Genomic DNA, 24455 nt, shown 5'->3' with positions numbered 1-24455 from the left:
CCAGCATTATGCACCTTCCCTCATAACATTTCAATGGTTGCACTTCTCCAGCTTTTATGCTTGCCACTTCCAGTTCACTGATTTTACTCAGTGGATGTCACTTGATGTGTTAGTCTTGCACAAAAGGTATGGTGAGTGATCCTAATTTGTGACCTCTAAGCATTCCTGTATCAAAGACTAGACTCTTTCCTAGCATCCCGTCCCGCTTTATTAATATATTTTAACTAAACAGCTCTGTCTCCACTGTCCCACTTTGTGTTCCAGGCCACTATAACATTTTTCAAGTAAAGCAGTGATTTTAAAAGTCTCTGTGCATACATTTTAAAAATTGCTAGAGGCAAAGTGAGTTGTCACTGCAGCACTATGCAGTTCGGTTGTGTACTGGTGGATGTGATGGTGAGGCAATTTCAGGGGCTACAAAACAGACAGAGAGCATATGTGGTCTGTGTGCTGCCCAGTCGTACATTATGGCATCCTCAGGCATACTTTGCCAGTTAGTAGCATTTCTACTTTTTTATAGCTTTTGTTGAGAAGGTATTCATTACAGCAGGCCAGATCAGTGATCTCATATGTTACATTCAGGAAGTTCCACATATCCTACTGTACTGGATGAATTACCTGCAAGGAGTTCTGAACCTAAAAACTGACAGGTCTAAAGTCTCAATAATCCTTCATCTAGAGAGGCATGCCATTCCTGGGCTGACCGGCTGGGCCATCTTCCAACATGCACTCATTTGCAAGAGAACAGCCCTTCCCTCCCCATCTAATTTAATCTTTTAAAACATTTCTTTCACTTGCTGTGTGAATGCTGATTTGCAACCTGGTATGAACGTTGCCCCCTGCTCTTCAGCCCTTCAGCCACATGAATGACATTGCAAAGTTACCAAAGAGATTAACTTGTGTTGTTGCCAGACTCTTCTTGGCATAAACTGAGGTAGATTTTGGAGTGCACCATTTGCCTTTCTTGCTCTGGCATGCTTAGGAGGAAATAGTACTCTAGCTGGAAAGTTCTTTATCTGAGAATTTTGTATATTGTTCAAATAAATACTTTAAATAAGTCATATTTTGTGATCTCAGCACTAACCACGAGGTTCCAAACTGATACTTTCAAAATTATGAGAAATAACAATCTGATTGGTTGGCAGGAACAGTGTCTTGCTTATGTCAGTGGAACAAACTACATGGTAGCTTAGTAGATGTGTCCTTTCTATTGACCTTCTTAATTTAAGACACTGAATAAATGTTATTTTTGCTGACTCCTGAAACCCTTATTGAGAGAGGCATGGAGGTAATCTATATTAACACATACTTAGTTCCACAATACGTACAGATCAGGACAGTAGAGATTTAGCAGTTCATGAGGGAGAAGGATCCAAATTTTATTTTGTATGGATTTTTGTTTTTGTTTTTGATGTAACTACATACCTAGAAATGTTAAGTGAAGCAGAAAGCAAGAATACCAAACTGTTAAAAGAATAAAAAGGATATTTGAGTTAAAAAAAGTTTAAAAAAATTAAAATGTAAAGATTTGCTTCTTAGAAAAGAAGGTAAGCAATGTTGCTTTGATCTGCAAATTGAAAAAAAAATCATTTGAGAGTGGAGATTGTATCCCACATCACAGGGTACCATATATAGCATGCAACTACTTGCAGGGGGAGCAGAGGCCAATTCCTGTCCCCCCAACCTCTCTGTAGGATCAACTCCTAGAGCAAGCCCAAATAATTCAGTTTTCCTCTACAATCCCTTTTAGAATGGTGACATTAAATGATATTGCATTACCTCCTGTCAACCTTTTGAGAGTGTCTCAAGAGGAATGTGTATGTATAGGGCTATGGGACACTTGTGTAGGTGGAGTATGTGGGTGTTTTCATGCATTGGATAGCATTTTGCAAGGGGACTGGGGGACTGGCGAAGGCTGGTGGAGTTCTGGGCAGGCCCGTAGCTAGGACTTTAGGGGCCCTGGGGCAGACAGTACTTTCAGGGCCCTAATGTCCCGAGTCCTACCATGTGGCGTGGGTGCCATTGTAGGATGTTCAAGAAAAATGGAGGACACGACCAACTAAAAGCCAAAAACATTAATTAAAAAACAATATAAATTCATGTTTCTCAGTCATGCTCAAAATGGAGGACATTTTGACATTCTTCCTGGGTAGAAGGTTGGGATGTAGCTTTGTGTGATTTGTGTGTTGGACTAGGACTCTGGGCACCAGGATTCGATTCCCTGCCTATTGGGTGACCTCAAGCCAGTCACACACTCTCAGCCTTCTCAGTGGAAGGCCATGGCAAACCTCCTCTGAACAAATCTTGCCAAGCAAACCCCAGTATAGCTTTAGGGTCTCTGTAAGGTGGAAAACAACTGGAAGGTACACAACAACAAATAATAGCTGAGTACTATACCTTTAAGTGCAGTCGAGGGTCCAGCATGGTGTAGTGGCCTGAGTATTGGACTAGGACAATGGGAGACCAGGGTTCAAATCGCAGGTCGGCCATGGAAACCTACTGGGTGACTTTGAGCAAGTCACACTCTCCCAGCCTCTCAGGGAAAGGGAAAGGCAACCCTCCCTCCCGAAGAAACTTGCCAAGGAAACTCTATAGGGTTGCCATAAATTGGAAAGGAGTTGAAGGCACACAACAATAACAACAACAACAACAACAACAACAACAACAGAAGAGGAGAAGGAGGAGGAGGAGGAGGAAGAACAGGAGGAGGAAGAGGGGAAGAAGAGGAGGAGGAGAAATAAGAAAAGGAGAAGAAAGAAGAATAGGAGAAAGAAGATAAAAAGAGGAGGAGGAGGAAGAAGGGAGGAAGGTGGAGGAGGAAGAAGAGGGGAAGAAGGAGGAGGAAGAGGGGAGGAGGGAGGGAGGAGCAGGAGGAAGAGAAATAAGAAGGGCCCAGCCAGCCAGCAAGCAACAAATCCCAACTCCCAGGAGGGGCAGGGGAGCACGCGCAACAGAGAGAGAGAGGCTGCAACCACACTGGCAAAATCACCTGATTTGGCACCTCTTTCACTCTTTTCTGGCTCTGGGCTATGGAAGTCTGGGAGTTGGAGTATGTTGTGGGGCCCAGAGTGGAAGATGAGGAGGAGGAAGAGTTGAGGAAGAGAGGAGGAGGAACAGGAGGAAGAAGAAGAGGAGGAAGAAGAGGGGAGGAAGAGGATGAGCAGGAGGAAGAAGAAGAAGAAGAAGAAGAAGAAGAAGAAGAAGAAGAAGAAGAGATCCAATTCAGATCCAAAGGTCTTCCCGTGTGTGTATGTGCCCAGTCCTACAACAAACTGCAACTCCCAGAAGGGGCAGGGTAGCATGCAGATGTGTGTGCGCCAGAGAGAGAGGCTGCATCTACAATGTAGAAATCAATCACTTGGTTTGGTACTGCTTTTAAGTATCCTGGCTCAAGGTTATGGCATTCGGGGAGTTGGAGTTTGTTGTGGTCCCAACTCCCAGAATACCATAGCCTAGAGCCAGAAAAGAGTGAAAGCGGTGCCAAACCAGGTGATTTCCCCAGTGTAGATACAGCATAAGTCTCTTTGTCTTCCTCTCTTTGGGGCCCCCTTTGACTGGGGCCCCCGGAGCAGTGCCCCGCTTGCCCCAGCCTAGCTACAGGCCTGGTTCTGGGAGCTGCATGCACCCTACAAGCCACAATTTATCCAGTCCTGCCATATCAGTTGTAATTGGTGGAACCAGTTGCATGTCATAAGAAGCAACAGAAAAATAACTAAGGACTCTCAGATTTTTTTCCTAGCATCTTATGATATGAAACCAGACACTCAGATTTCACAGTTTGTTCTTCATGCACTACTTGTGATTCTTCTCTGTCTACATGGACAATAATGTAAATATGGTCTACAAAGGTAGCACCACCTACTATTTAATGCATTCATAGACTCATAGCGTTGGAAGAGAGCACAAGGGTCATCCAGTCCAATCCCCTACCAAAGAGGAACTCGCAAAGCATAGCCAACAGATGGCCATCCAGACTCTGTTTAAAGACCTCCAAGGAGGGAATGCATCATTGCAGTGCATCATTGTTTTCTTTGATTCACAGGTGTGGCCATATTAAATATTAAGTATTCCTTGGTGAGAAATGTAAGTCTGAATTTTAAAAATTGATTTGTCCTGTAGTAATTCAATCAAACCAGTGAAGGAAAGGCAAAATACATCGGGGGGGGGGGGGGGGAGGGGTAGAATAATAGTCATAAAAGCCACAATAGCAAAGAAAAGAGTATAATTAAATACAAGACAAAGCTAGTCCCTCCATAAACCTTATAAATTTTTGCAGCAAGTCTAGAAATCACAATGACGGACAAAGCAATAAATTGCAAAGTGTGCTGTAACTTAAATGACTCTGGTTCAGGAATTCACCATGTCATTTCTGAAACTGGATATTGGTATTTTCCAGAGCAGTGTAGTTCCACTTTCCACTTTTGGACAGAATCAGAATGCTTGCTGTAGAGTTTTCAGGAGTTTTCAAGAGCTGGTTCACTATGAAACACAAAAACACCTTGTTGGTTGGGGTAGTAGGACTTGGAAAACTGAAAATTAATTCAAATGTGTTTCACTGGTAGCTGTCCTGTCCATTTTGTTGCTCTATGATGTCATTTGCCTTTCTTTGTTACTGTGCACCTCCTTCATCCTATTTCTTATTTGAATTTTAAATTTTATATTTTGCTATATTTTTAATGAGGAAACAAGGGAGATCCAAAGAAAGTAGAGTGATCAGGCCACCACCTTGTGGTTAACTCAGCATTCCCTCTCCCTTCACCACAAGAGCCTAGCTTTTAACTCAATTTGATTAAAAGTAAACTTGTTCATTTATTTTTTTGCTAAATCTCTTCTTACCTTACCTCCATTTCCATCATGCTGTTGAAATGATGAATCTCAATCTGAATCTTTTTCGTGCTGAGTATCTTCCATCCCATTATTTTTGCCAGGACCCAAGCACTCAGGGTGAGGGTGTGGGTCTTCCTCTCCAAATCTCTTTTTAAAACCTTCCTATTTCACTTTAGCACACAATTGAGCTCAGCTCACTCTAAAGAGATTTGGGATGCTATGTACTGAAGGACACTACTGAACAATAAACACCATGGCTGAACAGTAGCAGAAGCACAGGCTTAATGGGTCTTGAAGGTTGCCTCTGAAATGCAGCCTGTGGGAAAGGAATTGTATCTATAGCAACATGAGATCTAAAGAAGGGAGGCTACATTGGTGTATTCTCATCTAAATGTAGGAGACTGAATTGGGCTTAGAAATCCATGAAGTAACTTGAATTCTGTCAATGGCATTACTAGTTGATGGACAAAAAGATGCTAAAGAAAGAAGCACCTTGGAACATTTCCAAAATAGATGTGTTCATACAACCTATGGCTTGCACTTCAGTAGATTTTGCTTAATTCTGTACAAGGAATGCATTACCACCATTTGTATAAGGAGCAGTGGAAACACCCATAGTCATTTAGATGACAAAAGTACACAGATGCCTTCATTGTAATATAGGCTAGAAGTTACTAGTGAGGCAAATAATCAAAAACTCATTCAGTGCAAAATGAATCTTAAGAGGCTAATGAAGATAATGCAGTTTTTCACACACAAAAATTGTGTCAAGAGTGGAATTAGAAACAAATGCAGAGGCACAATCCAAAAAAAGTTAGTATCGTTGGAGCCCAGGAAGCAGAGTTAGTTTTCCCTATATGAAAGCCAGGATACATGCCCATGATTTAGCAGCCTCACAAATTTAGTGATTATAGTTACACAAACATCTGCAACCATAATTGTGAAAAGGAGTACTGGCCATGTAATGTTAACATTTCCCTGTGCAATTGAATCACCATAATTGTTCATCTGTGGAAAATATGGGCTATGGGAATTAATCGAAGTCATACAGAAATTAATGGGTCTTGAGAATGTAGTTAAATACTTACATTTTGGAAATCTCAATAATATCTATGGGTGTGTTCTTCATTTTTCAACTATATGTCCAGGATCAAATAGTGTGATTGTATTGACTGTGCCATCCAATTTCAATTCATGCTTGCCATCATAACCACAATCACCATTATTACAATCGGCATGCACCTAGACCAGGTCTGGATATTATGAAAATCCCTTAAAATAGAGGATAAACCCCAAAATCATGTGGGGTTTTTTTTTTTTTGTCATATTACTGTAATTAGTTTTTTCCCTCTGCTTGATAAATTAATATACCACATCTTCAAGCACTTTTTGCTTGATTTAGCTCTTCCCTTCTTTCTTTAGCATTGTGAATTTCAATGACTCTCAACATTTAAATTCCTTTCCCACACCATTTCCCATTCTAGAACTCTCTTAACAAGTCAAGAAGCTATATTCACCTGCAAGGAACACAAGTACTCTTAACATTTAAAGATAACTAACCAGACAACTTTGAAGGCTTCACATTAATATTTTCCTGATTTTTTCTCTGTTGACATTGCGCCCCTGCCCCCCAGTCCATCTGATTTGATTATATTATTTTACAAAATCAGATAGCATCGAAACATGATGGGTAACGTAGAAACAACTTTTGATTTCCACCCTATGTCTCTAGTGTATGTTAGATAACAAAAGCGGATCATTTTAATTAAGCATGGAACTTAGTATATTAATAGCAGTTTGCTATTAACTGTCAATGGAACTTCCATGGTCAGAGGCAGTTTATCTTTAAATATTAGGAATAAAAGGTAAAGGTTTCCCCTTTGATAAGTTTGACTACTAGTGTCCTAGTGTAGGGGGCAGTACTCTGGTGGTCACGTGGCCAGCATGACTGCACGGAGCACCATTACCTTCCCACCAAAGTCATATCTACCTACTTGCACAGGCTTTCAAACTGCTAGGTTGGCAGAAGCTGGGACTAGTGATGGGAGCTTACTCTGTCACACAGCGCTTGGGTCTCAAACTGCTGACCTTGAGACTGTCAGAGTCAGTGTCTTAACAGCTAAGCCACCATGTCCTTTTTACAGTGGACCCTTATCTTATATGGAGGATCCATTCTGGACCTCTCTGCGTAAGGCGAATAACACGTATGCTTGAGCTCCATTGAATATAATGGGGCTCAGGTGCAGCAGCGCAGCGACATGCGTGCGCCATTCATTGTATTGCAGCGCGGCTTCAGTGTCAAGTGCGGGCGCACTGTACTAGGAATAGACACCAAGAATATCCACCTTTATGCCTTTTCTGAGACATTTTGCTGGCTACTGTCTGGAAGCAATATGACGAATTGAATGTACCTTCACTCTGGTTTTGCCAGGCAGCCAATATACAAACAAAATCAGATACCTTCTCCTCTTCCTTTCTGCTGTTGTAGTTCACAGGGAAATATGAATAAAAGCTCATGTATCTTTTATTGGTATTATTGATAGTTATATTACAGATCTTCCTGTGTAGGATGTATTTTTCCAGTAGTTTAGTGATGATAGTTGGTTGCTGCATGTGATTTTCTTGCTTTATCCCACTTTCAGCTCGTGTTTCCATTATGAATCCCTTTAGAATGCAGTTCCATAGATGTTGCAAGCACCTATTGAGCAATGCTAGGGCTTTCATTCATGACAAATAAGACTCATATCCTAGCACCCTGTTAAACTGTTTATTCTCAGTGGGTGACTGATTTAGAGGTTGTGCACTGTGTTGTTGTGGCAGAGACACCATAAAGGCTGAGCTATCCTTCTAATGCAATGTTCAGCCACACTTTTAAAAAAGGAGATGAAGAAATAGCTGTCCCCTTGCTTGTGAGGCTATACTTCCTGTAGATCCTGCCCTTTACTCCTCCATGCATTATGTAGCTGGAATTTAGTGTTGGTGCTCATTTGCCCTAACATAAAGATACCCTTTAAGGAAAGCAGTGGGGGGGAGGGGGAGGGGAAATTAATATTCAGAAAGAGTATTATTCTTTTTATTCTTGCTGTATGGTAGGGGCAATTGTTGCTGGAGGAATTACACAGTACCCTGTTCAGACAGAGGACTGTATTTGGGCTCTGTAGGCCATTTAATCTTTCCCAAGGTAAGAAGCAAGGCATCTAAAGACTTTCAAACATATATTTTTTATCTATGTTTTAAAAATTTATGTTTTATCTTTTAACCTATAAACAGGTTCTCAGAGCAGGTTGAAACTATTAAAACACAATAAAAGTAATTAAATATATATATTACAATACTTGGCAAAAACAGATCATCCATTCTCAATAGCAGCCAAGCATTTTATGCGCCAAAGGCTTCTGTGGGGAAAAAAGAGAAATGTGCAACTATAAATTAAATACACAATAAATATTCAATTAAAAACTTGCTTCCGTTGATATGAACTTGCATCTAGGAGGTCTCATTATGGCTGGAAAAACCTGAGGCTCTAAATATGCTGAACTTTGGAGATATACAGCTATAGAATTAGGTGAATTTATAGGGAGGGAAAGTGCATTGAAAGCAGTGGTGGAGAAAAATAATGCCAGACCAAGAGCGAAAGAGCGGATGTAAAATCAAAGCAGATGTCAAACTCAGTGTGTTTGTGTGTGTTGGTATTTTATTGGGCCTGGAAAACATTTATAGGCTCCCATAAATCATACACGCAAAGCCCTGTTATAAGAACTGCACACCTACAGTATATGTATCTCTAATTAGCCAGGCACAGAAGGGGAAATAGCACTGGATCTTACAAATCCAGAAGCGTTTGTGGAGAAATAAGCTCTCCCTCCCTTTTTTCCAAGCACCACAGACATTTATCTTTCCTACAGCAGTGTTTAAAGTGAAAAGGGAGTATCAGGAGAGTTTGATAGGATCCAATTAAATTCCAGTAGATAAAATAATGATGAATTGCGGTTGAGCCCCAATGAGGCACGATGCACATTGCTGCCATCCCCATAGTGCTTAGAAGGCATTGAGGTCATCAAATGTAGAAAAATAGGACAGTTGCAACTGTACCATTCGTGTAGAAAACAGTGAAGGGAAATGAGGCTGGAGTGTGATTGTGTGAGTGTTTCTGTTGAAGGTGGGTTTATACTCAGTAACAGTTCATGAATCTAAGATATTAGCATAGAGACCACCTTCGTTATTGGGAACATCTCTCTTTAACCATCATATATACTTTGGAGATGGAATTCCAGAAGACAACTTGAAGAAATCAGACTTCTTAATAACGTGGAGACATATGACAAATTTCAGTGGAGTTTATCAGACAAGGGAAAATGGAAGTATAATCCAATGGCATTCCAAACGCAATCATGGGGTTTAACGTTATTGCGTGATAGACTACCACACGCAATTTCGGGCAATGGGAAGTCAGTCTGAACCGCAATATGGGGTTTCACGTTATTGCGTGATAGACTACCACACACAATTCCGGGCAATGGCAAGCTATTTTCGGGCAATGGGAAGTCAGTTCAAACACAATTCAAATTCACATAAATTCGCTGAACTAGCGAATTCACGTGAATGCGTTCTGCCCCCCTTTCTTTTCATTCAAAATTAAGAGAAATGCTTCCCGTGTGATAAACTCCAGTGTGAGAATCTATTGTACATGAAACAAACTTTGTGTACACTGAACCATCAGAAAGCAAAGGTGTCAGTATCTCAGCCACTCATGAAAAAAGTTTTGGGTTTTAGAGGATTTCGGATTTTGGAATTCCAGATAAGGGAGACTCAACCTTTACAATGATTTCATTTCTTTTACTTGGTCCGGCTGTAACAATCAACCTTGGACTTTTACATATTACCTTATCATTTGGATATCTTAACTGTGTCCCCCTAACTTATTGGAGCTCTTACTTGATTAGCTGGAACAAGATGAACATAATTCAAGGATAATGCTAACCTCATAATCAAAGAAATGCCACACAAAGTATACTGGGAATAGAGGCAATCCCCTTTTTGAGTTGTTTAGAACTAGGCTGATTAGAGCTTTGTGGAAGATGACTTTGTAAACACATTCAGTAGCATCTTTTGTAGAGATGCTTAAACAAGTCAGAGTGTTTATTCCAATCTGCATGCTTTTGGAAGCAGTCATATTTCACAAGACCTCAGCTTTGATATGGAAAAATAGCAATAAAGGAAACATAGAAAATATTAATGCTATGGATGTTATTTTTTCTTTTACCTTTATTTTTATTGTCTGTAATAGATCTTTTGCACCACATTCACATGTTCATCTTCTCTTCCTTTTTGTGTACCCCCAGTCTTTGTTTCCATATGTATACTATATATCTGTGTGTCTTCTGCATCCATCTGCTTGCTTGCTTATCATACTGTGCGTCCATCTGTGTACGTTTCTGTCCACCTGCATATGTGTGTTCCTTCAGTTTTTAAAAACAGATCAGCTGTTCGGAATATAAAAACATTTGGTACATACATTGGGAACCAGGAGCATTTGGTGTGGATTTGCAGCAGGTGATTGATTTCTTAGTCAAGGATAGAGACAAGTAAGCCAAAGGATGGAAGCAGACATGCTTCCAATTTTGTTCACCAACAATTGTGAACAGGCTGGTTTCACTGGAAACATGTCAGTTACTATCTGTGATGTGTTAAGTCCTTGGATTCATTGCCTTTGATGCCTATGTGAAGTCATTTTTGCTGCTAGAGGTGAAAATGAGAGTAATCAAGCCTCAAAGGCATTTTGTATTGTAGACCCCTCTAAACTGAAGGTTTTCAAATGCTTCTGCATACCACAGTTGCTGTTTTCCTGTTTGTTGTGTAATTCTCAATTGTTTGATATTAAACTCATTTTAATTTTTTTATAATGTATATTTTTGTTCACTTTTTTTTGCATGTTGTTTTTAAATTTACTCACCCATGGAGCCTTGTATAAAGATTATAGAAGGACCAGATCTCAACATTCAGCGTCACTCGACAGTCTACCCAAATAAAGATGATGTGTATGAACACTATTTTTCCTAGTCATTAAATATCTGCAATTGCCGAACAGTGTAATTTGCAGAGACATTTGGGTAGGGATCATGGCTCAGTTGTAGAGCATACACTTCACATGAGAAAGAAGCCAGGTTCAATCCTTGACATCTCCAATTAAAAAAGGATCAGTCAGCGGTTGATATGAAGGACCCTCTTACAGAAACTCTAGAGAGCTGCTGCCACAGAGATTACATATCATTGGGCTTGATGGTGAAAACAATCTGCTCTGGTAATAGGGCAGCTTTCTATGTTCATATGAACAGCTTAGAAACCTCTTTTAAGTAAATGAATCAATACATAGCTAAAAGTAAAAGAGGTATACATGTAAGTGTCAACAAACTGGTCTTGTAATCAGCTGCTAGGAGATAGCAAAGTACTCCTCTTTCCTATTGACTTGTATTTTAATTATTATAATAACTATATTCCAGTATTGTTTCTAGCCCCAATAGATAGGACAATCCCAGTAGTTAGCAGATATATAGATATATTAGTTGAAAGTATTTGCTAAATGAGAACCCTCTTATTCATTCTAGCTCTTATCCAAAGTTTCTCCTCTCCCCTTAGAAGAATACTGACCAATTTGCTCTTATAGCTCTGTACTTCACAAAATGTTCTTCCTATTGCTTAGGAAGAACATTCACAGAATAGAATCATAGAGTTGGAAGGAAGCTCAGAGGTCATCTAGCTGAACTCCCAAGCAATGTAGGAAATCAACTAGTTCAACAACCCAAATAGACAGCTATCCAGGCTCTTCAAATATTTCTGTTGCAAGAAAGTCATCTTTAAGCTAAATCACTTTTCTTAGATTTTTGACCCTTTTCCCTACTTTTATTTTGGTTCATACCCTCAGAAGGAACAGAAAACAATTATCCATTATCATTACTGTGTCACTCTTTGGGTATTTAAAGATGGCTCTCATATCACTACTTAATAATCTCTTCTGCAGATTAAATATACCGAAAATATTAAACCTAGGTCATAGGATTTTCTGTTCAAGCCTCTCACCATCCTCTGGTGAGAAGCATTCTCTTCAATTATATTCATCTTCATCATGTCTCCCTTTAATCATCCTTTTTTCCTGAGCTGAAAAGCTGCCTTTCTTCTGAAGATATGATCCATCCCCTTAGTCATTTTTGGCCATCTTTTTCTGCACCATTCCACTCTGCCCCCAACAAGTTTGTTGACTCATTTCAAGGAGAAGTCCCTTATATCACAGCCATGTACAGTGACACCCTATATTTGCTTTGTTTCACCATTCCAATATAAACATTCACATTTGATTCTTATGTGTTCTAAGTCTTGTGTAGCATGCATCTCTGTCATGAAGTTTCCCCCATCTTAAGCCATTTCATAGGGTGGTATATTGTTGAAAATAAGACCTTTGTGGGAAAATCCCAGTTCTGGATCTTATTGGTCGACCTCTTACCTGGGAACATAGAGAGTTGCTGTATGTTTTTACATGTAGCCTAGGACTCTGGCTGGCAGGAGTGTTCCAGACACTCAGGTGAGGACTTGCACATTGCTTGCTAATACATCATTTTTAAACTGCAGATGTCAATCTTTTGCATAGAAAGAATGTTCTCTACCATGGATTTGTGGTCCCAACTTAAATGCACAATTACATATCTTCAGCAATTCCAGAAATTTAATTGTGACACAAAGAATATCAGAGATGTTATTCAATATCTATTTTTGCTATGTTTAATTCATTTTAGCAGATGGAGACAGAGAAGACACTACCATGTGATTAGTCAGCCTTCTCGAGACCATCATTTGGGAACCTGTTTTATAATCACACAAAAGATGGTTTTCTCCTTTTTTTTAAAAAAAGTTGTTCCATTCAGTTAAAGTAAAATGGTTTATTGTGTGCAGACAAGGCAGGGAGCCAGAGACACCCAAACATTTATAATGGCGCAGGCCTGATTCTGGAACAGTCACTTAGCCTTTTTTTAAACTCTTTCATGTGAAAAATTAGGATTATGAAATACATTTGCTTCTCACAGTCCACAGGTAAGGATGGGAGCGGAAAGGTGGGACTGCAGATGAGTTACTGTGTAAATTTCTATGGTATATAATTGCAGCATATTGTCATAATCCAAATAATTTTTCTAAACAAAAATGGGTTTGAAGTTTTGCAAATACAATTCCTGTTTGAGGTTCCAAGGCATTCACAGGATCCATCTGTGTATCTGTCATCAATAAATAAATACAGTTTAAGCAAAAAATAATTGGAGTATTAACTGTACTTAACTGCCGGTTCTTAAAGTTAGGAATCTGCAGCAGTCACAACTGGCAAATCAGCAAGAACAAGAGGCTTCTTGCTGTGCTTGCATGTAACTACTACTGCCGGGTAATGGCAGAAGGTTTCAAACCCAGGATGTGACAGCTAAATACTATTCTTGATATCCTCTGAAGATGCATTTGATTTTTTCCCCTTTTAAGTTACCTAACACTAGATGGAAAAACAGTAGATGATTGTGTATTCCTGCATAGCAGGAGGTTTGACTGGATGGCCATTGTGGTATTTTACTATGATTCTGTGATTCTTTTCTATGAAATTATGGGGATTTGGCTTACATTTTAATGTCAACATTTTTTGAAATTTTTCCATTGATTTTCTTTTTGTAAATCATCAACACAGTGGAAGTACATTTGTCAAAAAGAACCAAGACAGAGAGGTCACTCTTATGGTTGGACTGCAGTCTGTCTGTCCAGCTGTTACCAATTTTGCTGCTATTTCTGGTACAACTAGTAGTGTTATCTCAGAAAAATTAGCATCGGTTATCTTTCACTTACATAGTGAAAATTCCTCCTCATTAAATCTAGTTAAATCTCTCAAGAATGTTAAATGTATCAATGACAGTTTCCAGCAGTAAAAATTAAAGGATTTGGCTGTGAAGATCCTCTCAATACATCAGGGTCAGTCCCAGAAATTAAGAAAATTATGTGCAACATATCTTACTATTCCAGCAACATAATTGTGTTGATGAGTAATGTAGCATATTTTAGTACTGTAGCAAAGTAACAACCTGAAGAGCAAGTCCAGGTTGCTGTGTGGCATAACTGTTTTAACCCAACCAATTAAGCCTGGAGAAATGTATAATTGAAAATTTCAGATAGACATTAACGACATTGGCATAATGCCACAAGCAGTACAACAAATCAGCAAGCATGTTTTTATAATAGTCTTACATCATAGTTCTCAATGTATTTATTTGGATACAATCCCCATGGATTTCAGCAAGACTACTTTCCAAATAAGTATGTTTCAGATCTCAGTGTGAGACTGCTGTTATAAATTACAGTCTACTTACAATCTGGGTGGTTAAAGAATAAAAAAAAGAAGGGTTTGTCTCCTTCCTCCCTCTTCAGTCTCAATACATATTAAAATGGGGAATTGTGATTCTATTCTGCATTAAAAATTATAAGCATATATGTGAAATGGTTTTAAATAAGATCTGAATGAAAACGATGAGATCTTCTGTATGGGCCTTAAGAGGGTTAAAAATGCCAAATGGCAAACAAAATAAAACAAAAGTAGAAGCAAGAGTAAGCGTTTGGCTTTGTTAATGTAACATGAGCATGTGGTGTCAGACTCCTGGCTAAAACTCAATCTTGTTGGCTGCTTTCCTTCCTGTCTCCTCCAAAACACCTACCTTCCCTGGCTTCCCTCTGGCTCTTGGGATGTATGTCGGGCTCCCTTCCTTTCAGTGTTAGGAAGTCCAGAAATAGTTCAAGCTGTTGTTGGCAAGACTAGAAATCTGGCTTGTTTTTCCTCCTGTTGACTCATGGAGAGACTGGCAATATTGTGAAGACAGGCAGTTTCTTAATCCTTTTTCCCCCCCAGATGTGCCCATTTGTCCTTTATGTCCCATGGAGGAATTGAAAGAGACAAGTGAATCAATTCAGTACATTCTTTTGCGCAATTGAGATCTTGGGCCCATTTGCTTTAATCTTATTCTCCAAAACTAGGTGGTAAATTTTATGTCTTTAACATTGCAAGAGAAGATTTCAATTGCTGACCTCCTCATAGAAAACATAATAGACTAGATGGCAATGCTTTGTCCAGGGGTGGTCTCTGACCACTCACCTTCCCTTAGTCTAAAAGAAAACCAGTCTTAATCCTGGTTTGTGTGGTGTCTGTGAATATGGAGGATTTCTCTTTAGCTGAACTGAGCAGCACTGAAATTGGCAGAGGGGAAGAGAAGGCCGGGCATCTGTAGGGAACACTGCTTTCCCTCCCCACTCCACCCAGATGAATGTGTTTGGGTCTCCCATACCTGTGAAGAACCCAATATTTACTTTAGTGAATTGGGTATCCAGCTAAGATGTCCATAGATAATCATTTCTTTGTCTTTGTGTGTGTGTGTTTGTATTTTATTGTGTGTGTGTAAAAATGCTCTGCCTATACAGACCAACAGTGATGAAGGTCAGAAACAGCTACAGGCTTTTTCTAGCATTATTGGGGTCATTGCTACTTCACAGCATGTTCTTCTCCATTATCCATTATCTGGACTCTACAGTACTGCCAGGGCTTGCTAGGAATGGGGGCTCTTGAGTTCACCCAGCACCTAAAGCTGATTTTCCAAGCAGTCACTGGGTAAGCAGGGTGGGGTGGGGTGGAGCATTGTTAGAGTAAGCCTGTCTCCTGGAGCACAGTGAGAGTAGCTGCTAGGAAGAAGATATAGAGGGCCAGATAGTGAGGAAAAGAGGTCATTGTGCAGGTCTTCTTGTATGTGAGGAAGAAGCTGAAACTAATGAGCTCTCTAAGACAGCATAATGACTTCTTGGTAGTAAAGGTTTCATTAGAGCTAGTAGGATTTCTTTCTTTCCCTTATTTCTCTCTTGTCCTATATATTCCTTGCTTGCAAGCATCATGGACAAATTGCTTCTCACTTTCTCCCTCCTTCTTCCATCCTGTCCTCAATGTCATGTCTGCACAGTCTCATGGATGCCCCAAGATTACTTCAAGGAACACCTCTTACAACACAGTTCTTTATAGGTGTCTCTTTAGAAGAATGTTCCATTGAATTGGGTCCAGCTCACTCTCAGATGTAAGACTCTAGCCTTAGAACCATAGTTTGTTAAGCAAATGTACAGCTTCTGCCTCTGCTGTTCCTGTCTTCTGTAAGATGCTGGAGCTCTTAAAAACAAATTGTGCTCAGGAAAAGTATGGGTTATGGAATTCTGGCAGAGAATGTTGGGCTCTTAAAGCAATCCATTGCCATTCATAGCAAACGTACAGTGACAACACAGGTTTTACTGCCTCTTTTATTGTTTGTGAAAGGTAGGGCATGGTAACCATTGAAATTAAAAGCTCCTTCCCTGCCTTTAGCAGAGCAAATTAGTCTTTGCTGCTGAAAACAGCAATGTGTTTTGCAGAGTGTGCAGTGTGTGCTGCCAGAACTGTCCTGCTGAGGAAAGCAGACAAAATGCTATCTGTGGAATATGGGAAGAACCTAGCAGGTATGCTCCATAATCACTTTCAGGCAGTATTGAATGAGCTTGTAGATTCTGGCCTCTGCAACATTTCTTTCTGTGCTTTGGAAGATTGCTTCATCCTGGGATTCACTTTTTGGGAAATGTAGTTTGAAGACAGAATGGTTTAGAGCATTGACCATACAGTATAAAACTGGTCTTACAGGAACTGAACTGGTTCTCCATATGCTTCTGGTTTGAATTCAAGGCGCTGGAGATGCTTTTGGAAACACTAGACAGCTTTGGCCTCATCACTTGAAGGAAAAAGATGAAAAGGATGTTGAGAAACTAGAGCGTGTCCAAAGGAGGGTGACTAAAATGGCGAAGGGCCTGGAAACCATGCCCTATGAGGAATGACTTAGGTAGCTGGGGATGTTTAGCCTGGAGAAGAGAAGGTTAAGAGGTGATATGATAGCACTGTTTAAATATTTGAAGGATGTCATATTGAGGAAGGAGCCAGTTTGTTTTCTGCTGCTCCAGAGACTAAGACCCAGAACAATGGATGCAAGCTCCAGGAAAAGAGATTCCACCTCAACATTAGGAGGAACTTCTTGACAGTAAAGGCTGTTTGACAGTGGAACACACTCCCTCGGAGTGTAGTGGAGTCTCCTTCCTTAGAGGTCTTTAAGCAGAGGCTGGATGGCCATCTGTCGGGTATGCTTTGATTGATAGTTCCTGCATGGCAGGGGGTTGGACTGGATGGCCCTTGTGGCCTCTTCCAACACTGCGATTCTATGATTCTGTGGTGGGATGGATTGATTCAAACATCTTGTTCACATGAGCATGCCACAATATCTAAAACATACCACAAAAAAATATGCACTGAATGCTTCCACAGACAGTGCAATAACAATGGCAAGAGATTGTAAGTAAATAAGAGAAACTTTATTTACCATTTACCTAGCAAATGTATCTTTTTGGCCCAGCACAAAATATTAACTCTCAAGATCTGTGCCAGAACCAATGGACTTGTGGGAAAGACAAGGTTCTTATAAATGATGATGTTTCCTCCTCCCTGGCCCTCTAATCTAGGTTTCTCTTCCACTAGTTTCTCAGGAGGTCAGAGCTGGGAAAGGTCCATACCACCCTGTTCATCCAGATCTCAGTAATAAACACCAGGTCAGCCCTTTCATCCACTGCCAAGTCATGGGTGGTGGCTGTTTTGTTATGGACCTACTGACATCCAGTACAAGCACTAATAGACGAGAGAGTGGGCTGACAGAGCAACCTGGATCTTGAAGAATGGAGAAAAGATTGAACCATGGGACAGGGGTCAAATATCTGTGCTACCATGCCCTTGACTTGTATACCTGATCCTACACTTCCCTATACTACACTTCCCTTCCCAAGATTATACTAATGGGGTACCCTTGCTTTCCCATTCAACTTGGATTCATTCACCCAAGCACATGTATAGGCAATATAAATATAAAAATATACAATTAACAATGGTAAATGACAATGCAACAGATCATTTGAATCAGACCATGTGGGGATGTTATTTAATCGGGCCCTCAACCTTGTAGTACTTTATTCTCATCTTAGCACTGTAAAAACTTGCCTCCAGTCCCTTCCTCTCAGATGCTGTAAACATGTCCACAGCAAAAACAACCCACACTTCCACTGTGGTTGTCACTGCTGTGCAAGGCCTTGCCTGTCATCCAAGATCTCTGTATACTCTCTGTGTCTTCTGAACTGGTAACCCAAAGGGGTGACCTGCCATCAGTGATGGGTGCTTTGACTTTGTATCCTCACCGCCGAAGGTCCTGAGTGGGAATAACAGGTGGTCCTAGTCAGTAATCAGCTTCATGTTCCTCCATATGCCAACATGGTTCTCATTCTAGCAGGAGAACTACACTCCTGTGAAATTTCTGTGGTAATAGGGCCAGCAGAGACAAAATGTCAAAAGCCTTCCTTACTTCTCAGTCTCTTCTGACCTGCTGCAGACACCCACTGTTGGTATACTGGGAAATTCCAAATATGTCCCCATGGCTGGGATGTGCATGTGGTCATGAAGGTATAGGCGGAGTTTCCCTCATCTGGAATTCCAAAATCTGAAATACTCCAAAATCCAAAACTTTTTTCTTGGGTGCTTGAGATAGTGACCCTTTTGCTTTCTCATGGCTCAGTGTACACAAACTTTGTTTCATGCAGAAAAGTATTAAAATATTCTCTAAAATTACCTTCAGACTATATGTATGAAATGTAAATGAAACTTAAATGAATTTTGTGTTTAGACTTGGGTCCCATCTCCAAGATATTTCCTTATGTACATATATATGAATACAGGTATCCCAAAATAATTTTTTAAAAAATCCAAAATACTTTTGGTCCCAAACATTTCAGATAACCAAAACTCAACCTGTAGTAGTAGCTTTTTGGTTATATTTAGTCCTAGGCCATCATAATGAAAAAGTTAAGCCATTTTCTCTAGCTGTGTAATTTTCCTGCAGCTATCATAGGACTGCCATGTGATTAACAAAGGGTTACTCAGCGCACAGAAATTCCATTATAATATCCTCAATTGTCTTATTAAAATGCTACGTAATAAAATTCAAAGGAATTTTGTAGTACCTTTGAGACTAACAGTGTAAAAGAAATTGTAGCATAAGCTTTGGTAGTCTTGGCCTACAATCCTCAAATATGGGATGGTAATGTTGTACAGTACAAGAGGATTTTTTTACCCTTGTTTTTGGATACAAAGTTTTGCAATGCATTTGGTCTTCAAGAGCCATAAACATGGTTACTGCAGCAGTACATCCAGAACCTCTTCACCAATAAGCAGAAGACATTGGGAGTGCCAACCTGCTCCAGACATAATGCCCATCCAGGACTCACCTAATAATTTATTTGGATATGGATTTTTCTCAAGCACCATGACATCGGCATTAGAATAATTTACAGACAACAGTTTCTATCTGCTTATATATAAATCCAAAATTAATCAACATTCTCATACAACCTGTTTTATTAAAAGAAATCCTTACCAAGATATCAGAATAAATTCAAACTGCAACCATATGATTTTCTGCCATAGGCACAATAAAGGAGAAAACATAACTATCAGTGTTATTATCATTAAAATTAAAAAGAAAGGGAGGCATGATGCAACTTTGTTTGACTTCTTTGTTAACATGCAGTGATTCTGCTAAGGCTCCATACAAAGTGAATCTGACATGCATTATATTAACTTTGCGTAACAACTAAATTAGGCACAACAATCTTCTATCAGAATTAGTTGCTTTTGGTTTATACCAAACTGGCCTCTGTCCTGGAGATCAATAGCAGTTGAAAAATATATATGTGCCATAAAAATCTGCTTATTTGAAGCACGAGGGGGTACTTTGAAACAATATGATTTCAAACAAAAGTCTAATTATTTGTATTACTACTGCCTTGCCTAAAGTCAGTCTTCTTGTCAAATATAATTCCCGAGACTGCAGTGGAGGGCCATTGCAATAGCTAGTAGCAAAACCTGAAAATTTTGTCTACTGTGCTATACAAATCCATGTGCCTGATCATCATAACCATCAAACTTAGTTTATAGTCTAATGAGACCAAAGCAAAGGCTGGTTTAAAGTTTATGACCTTATTCATCCACTACTTTGGGTAACTCCCAAAAAGATACTTCAGATTTCTGTAGTTTTGCTCTCAAAAGCACATTTTGTGAACCAGTTTGGTAAAAAAGTGCAAGTAGATAAATAGGTACCACTTTGGTAGAAAGGTAATAGCGTTCTGTGCAATTATGCTGACCACATAACAAAGGAGTCATCTTGGAAAACGGTGGCTCCCTCGGATTAGTAATGGAGATGAGCATCACCCCCGACATTTGGACACAACTAGACATTCTTGTCAAAGGGGGAAAACTTTACTTTTTATTCCTAGTATTTAGAGATAAAATACCTTTGACCATTTACAGTTAATGGCAAATTGCCATTAATATACATACCTAAGTACCATGCTTAATTAAAATGACCTGCTTTTGTTTTCTAACATACAGTAGAAACATAAGGTGAAAATCAAAAGTTTTTTCTACATTACCCAGCATGTTATAATGCTATCTGATTTTGTAAAATAATATCAAATCAGATGGACTGCGGGAAAATGACAACAGAAAAAAATCAGGAAAAATATGAATGTGAAGCCTTGACAACCTTGTCAAAGGGGAGACCGTTACCTTTATCTTATTGATTTTAACATGTACAAATTGTTTCCCAACAAATAAACAACATACAAGAAAAGCAGAAAAGGGGCGGGGAGCAAAAATGAGATATACTGTAGCGTATATGTTTAACAATATTGTAACTAAACTAAACTATTCTCTGTTGAACTAAGGGGTCAAACACCGGCAGCATGGAGTAGCCAGAGGCTGCTCCATGTTAGCGTTGTTGCGCAGTCCGTGATATACCACGTCATTGTCTGGCACCACAATTGCCACCTTCCGTGATGCAGGCAGCAGTGTGCAAAACTGGAGAAGCACCTCTCCCCTTCCAGAATGAGTAGACACTGCAGACAGGCGTCTCCCAACGAGGCTTTTATTCTTCCAAAGTTCCACTATGCACAGCGACTATCATACAACTACAACTCCATTCACCATCCACCATCACAACAACCCACACTGTGACTAGAGGCACTCTCATTATAACAAGAGCTCCATGTGGTCTTTTGGCCCTGCCTCGTCCTCTTGTGTCACACTGTTTTCTGTCCCCTATCCCAGGTGACTCTGCACATTTGCAGCCCTTTTGCGGCACTTTACTGCACTTGGTGGCCATCTCCTCATGTCATTTCCCATGACTGACCAGTGAAGGGAAAATGGCTTGTCATCATGGCTGACAGTGACCCTTTGTTGTCCAGTCACCTTTTTTTAATCACACATTGTACCTCAACACTCCAGCCCCAGTCGACCCTCCAATTAGCACAGGACTGCAGCAACCAGATGCCATGATCCCAAAGACAGGCGCTGCTGTGGTCTGGAACACATCGCTAACAAGGAGTGTTTTTTTCCCTGCTCCTTTTGTGGCTGGCTTTGGACTGCGTTAGCTGGCCTCAGCTCAGCTTCCAGCTGATATGGGCATGTGCGTCATCTGCACGCCATGCCCCCAGATTGGCCCAAAGGTGACCTTTTTTGCCCATCTGTTTCTAACACTACATTGCAGCACATTTTTAAATACAATCTTACTTACAGTAAGCCCAACCTAACTACAACACTGACTAACACAGACACAAATCAACTCTGACCCTCCTTGTAAACTAATGAAAAACTAGTTAATAAAACAAAACATGTTATTCTATCATTATGGATTTAACTAAGTTCCACTTGTTAGATTTATTAATAACCAAAACCACACAATCTTACATTGCTAGAATTCATATTGCTCAAAAAAAAATCCATAAACAGTTTCCAGACTTCCATAAAGTCTTCAGTTTATCTTTTTAAAATGCATGTCAATTTGACTATTTGATCAAATCTCACAATTTTAGCAATCTTAGTCACCAGTGTTGAGCATACAACATTCTTGCAGCTGTTATCATATGTAAATAAGGTAGTCTGTATTTGGCATTTAGTTCTTTATCAAAGATACCCAGCCCAAATGTTTCTGGTGATTTGTGTAGTCGATCTTTAATTTTTTTTTAATTAACTTTTTTTTTAAATTCTAGATCAATATCTTTTCACTTTCTTACAAGTTCACCACATATGAAAGACAGATCCTTTCTTATTCTGCCAACTCTAACACAGATTTGAAAGCATTCTGGACATTTTTGACATCCTGTTTCACATTACATACCATACATATCATCTCAAACATATTTTCTTTCACATTACTAGATAAAGTAAATTTTATATCCTTAATCCAGATTTTCCTCCAAACATTCATTTCCATACTATGCCCAAATTTTTGCACCTTATCATATATTCTTTTACAGCTTCATCTTCTGTCTTAACTTTAAAAGAGTTCTTTTCCATATTTTTGCATTATTTATATTTTTAACTTGTTACTGTGATGTTTTTATGTTTGTAAAGTTGTACATTTTTTAAAAGCATTTGTAAGCCACCTTGGGTCCAATTTAGGAGACATGCAGCATATAAATAAATTAATATAAATAAATAAAGTAACAATTTCCTCCATCTTTTTTGATCAGATTTTTCTTAATATGTTTTAATTGTAAATAACTCTCATTCCCTGTACTGTATTCTGACATTTGGAGGAGGCACGTTTGTGACGTCCTAATGGCGGCGCCCATCTAGAATGGGCGCCGCCATTTTGTACATACCGTGTATGTACTAGGGTTGGGGGAGTCTACAAGAGACGCCCCCGGGCAACCCTAGTATGTACACGGTACGTACTTTAGGCACATCTGTAACGCGCCAATGAAACACAAAAAAACTTTGAGGAATTTAAAGAGGTTTATATTGGAAGGACAAGGAAAAAGATGTAGATATGATAGAATTTTTGGAAAAACTTCAACTAGATAAACTGCATATAGAACAAAAGCAAAGTATGCACAGGTCTGTGACTATCGCGGAGCTTCTTGAGAAATCTACAAAGAATAAGTAAAGTGGGCAAAGCTTCAGGCCCAGACAGACTACCTGCAGGGTATTACAAAAAAATTGAAGATGAGTTAATTTGGCCACTTAAGATGATGTGTGATGGGGAAATGCAACAGAAAGAAAATAAACTTATTTGAGATTTGGTGTGAGAGAAAAATGCTGAGGACATAGTGGAAAGCAAAAAGAGAAACAAATGGGACTTGACAAATGGGGGGCTTTGGCCTGCATCGTTTCTGCAGCCACCAATCATCACAGCAACAATGCGCTGTCGAAAAGAAGCAGTTTCTTTTTTGCAGCGCCATAAACAGGAAAGGGCACTTCTATGGTGCCACTTCCTGCCAGCAACGTCCATGTGGATGGGGCCAAGCCATGATGTCACCACCAGTGCGTACTAGGGTTTGGGAGTGTGCAGTTGCTCCGTTCTCTCGAACCCTAATTTTGGCCCCAGGCCGCCACAAAATGGCAGTCTGTTCCGTGCCAAATGTGTCCTAGAACAGATCAAGCCGGACCTCTCCCTGGAAGGAAATGGAGGCTATCATACTTTGGTTATATCAGGAGAAGGCATGACTCATTATTTATTTATTAATTAAATTTTATTGTATACAAAAGGTAACACAACAATTACATCATCATTCTACTTTAAAACCACAAACTAAAATACAGATTTACAAAACTAAGGTCTCATTCAAAACTCCAAACCAACATCTCCTATTGTGCTGTGGTGGAACATAAGCATGAGAATTGGAGTTTATGTGTTCTATAGGAGGTAACCACTTTTCCTTGAACTAATTACAGTTCCTTGCCTCAGAGGTTCTCCTGACATTGTCTGTAAGCTTCTCCATTAACCATACTTCCCAGAACTTCGTCCACCATTGATCCATGGACAGATGACCTGTTTTCCAATTTCTAACAATGATTAATCTAGCTATAGCAACTGAAAAGGATGTACAGTGTGTCCTTTTTATGCGGGGGATCTGTTCCAGACTCCCCAGTGTAAAGCAAATTCTGTGTATGCTCGAGCCCCATTTAAATGAATGGGGCTCGTGCACGCGGCAGTGCAGCAGCACACACACGCCATGTGTGTGCACCCCATTAGTTCATATGGGATGCACCGCCCTTGCCTCCCCGCGTGACTTTCAGCATATGCTGAAAGCTGTGTGTGACGCGGGCACACTGTAATTTCTTTATGATGGCGAAAGGCATGACTCAGAACAGACAATAATGCTATGGAAGGGAGACAGTAGCAGAAAGAGAGGAAACGTACTGTACATGCCAAACGGATAGACTCAATCAGAGAGGTCACAGGTATGAATTTTCAGAACCAAAGTAGAGCAATGGTTGCCATGAGTCAGGGCAGATTTGAGGGCAGTTACCAACAACAAACAGTAATTCATAAAGAGGACACAGATGAGAGATCTACAAAGAATTATAGACCTATTTCCTTATTGGACAATGATTATAAGCTATTTACTACGATTTTGGCAAACAGACTGAGGAAACATATTTCTGAGAATATATATGAAGATTA

At 39.8% G+C, this 24455-nt stretch overlaps 1 protein-coding gene across 10 annotated transcripts in view; it reads left to right on the top strand.

Annotated features, from left to right (window-relative positions):
• The window catches only part of PLXNA1 (plexin A1), a 445618-nt gene that overhangs the window by 312245 nt on the left and 108918 nt on the right, over positions 1 to 24455 (top strand). The window lies entirely within an intron of this gene.

This window comes from Sceloporus undulatus, chromosome 2 (assembly GCF_019175285.1).
Source record: "Sceloporus undulatus isolate JIND9_A2432 ecotype Alabama chromosome 2, SceUnd_v1.1, whole genome shotgun sequence".
Taxonomy (NCBI): domain Eukaryota; kingdom Metazoa; phylum Chordata; class Lepidosauria; order Squamata; family Phrynosomatidae; genus Sceloporus; species Sceloporus undulatus.
Note: the sequence above shows the minus strand (reverse complement) of the source record. Positions and strands in the feature narration are given on the sequence as shown.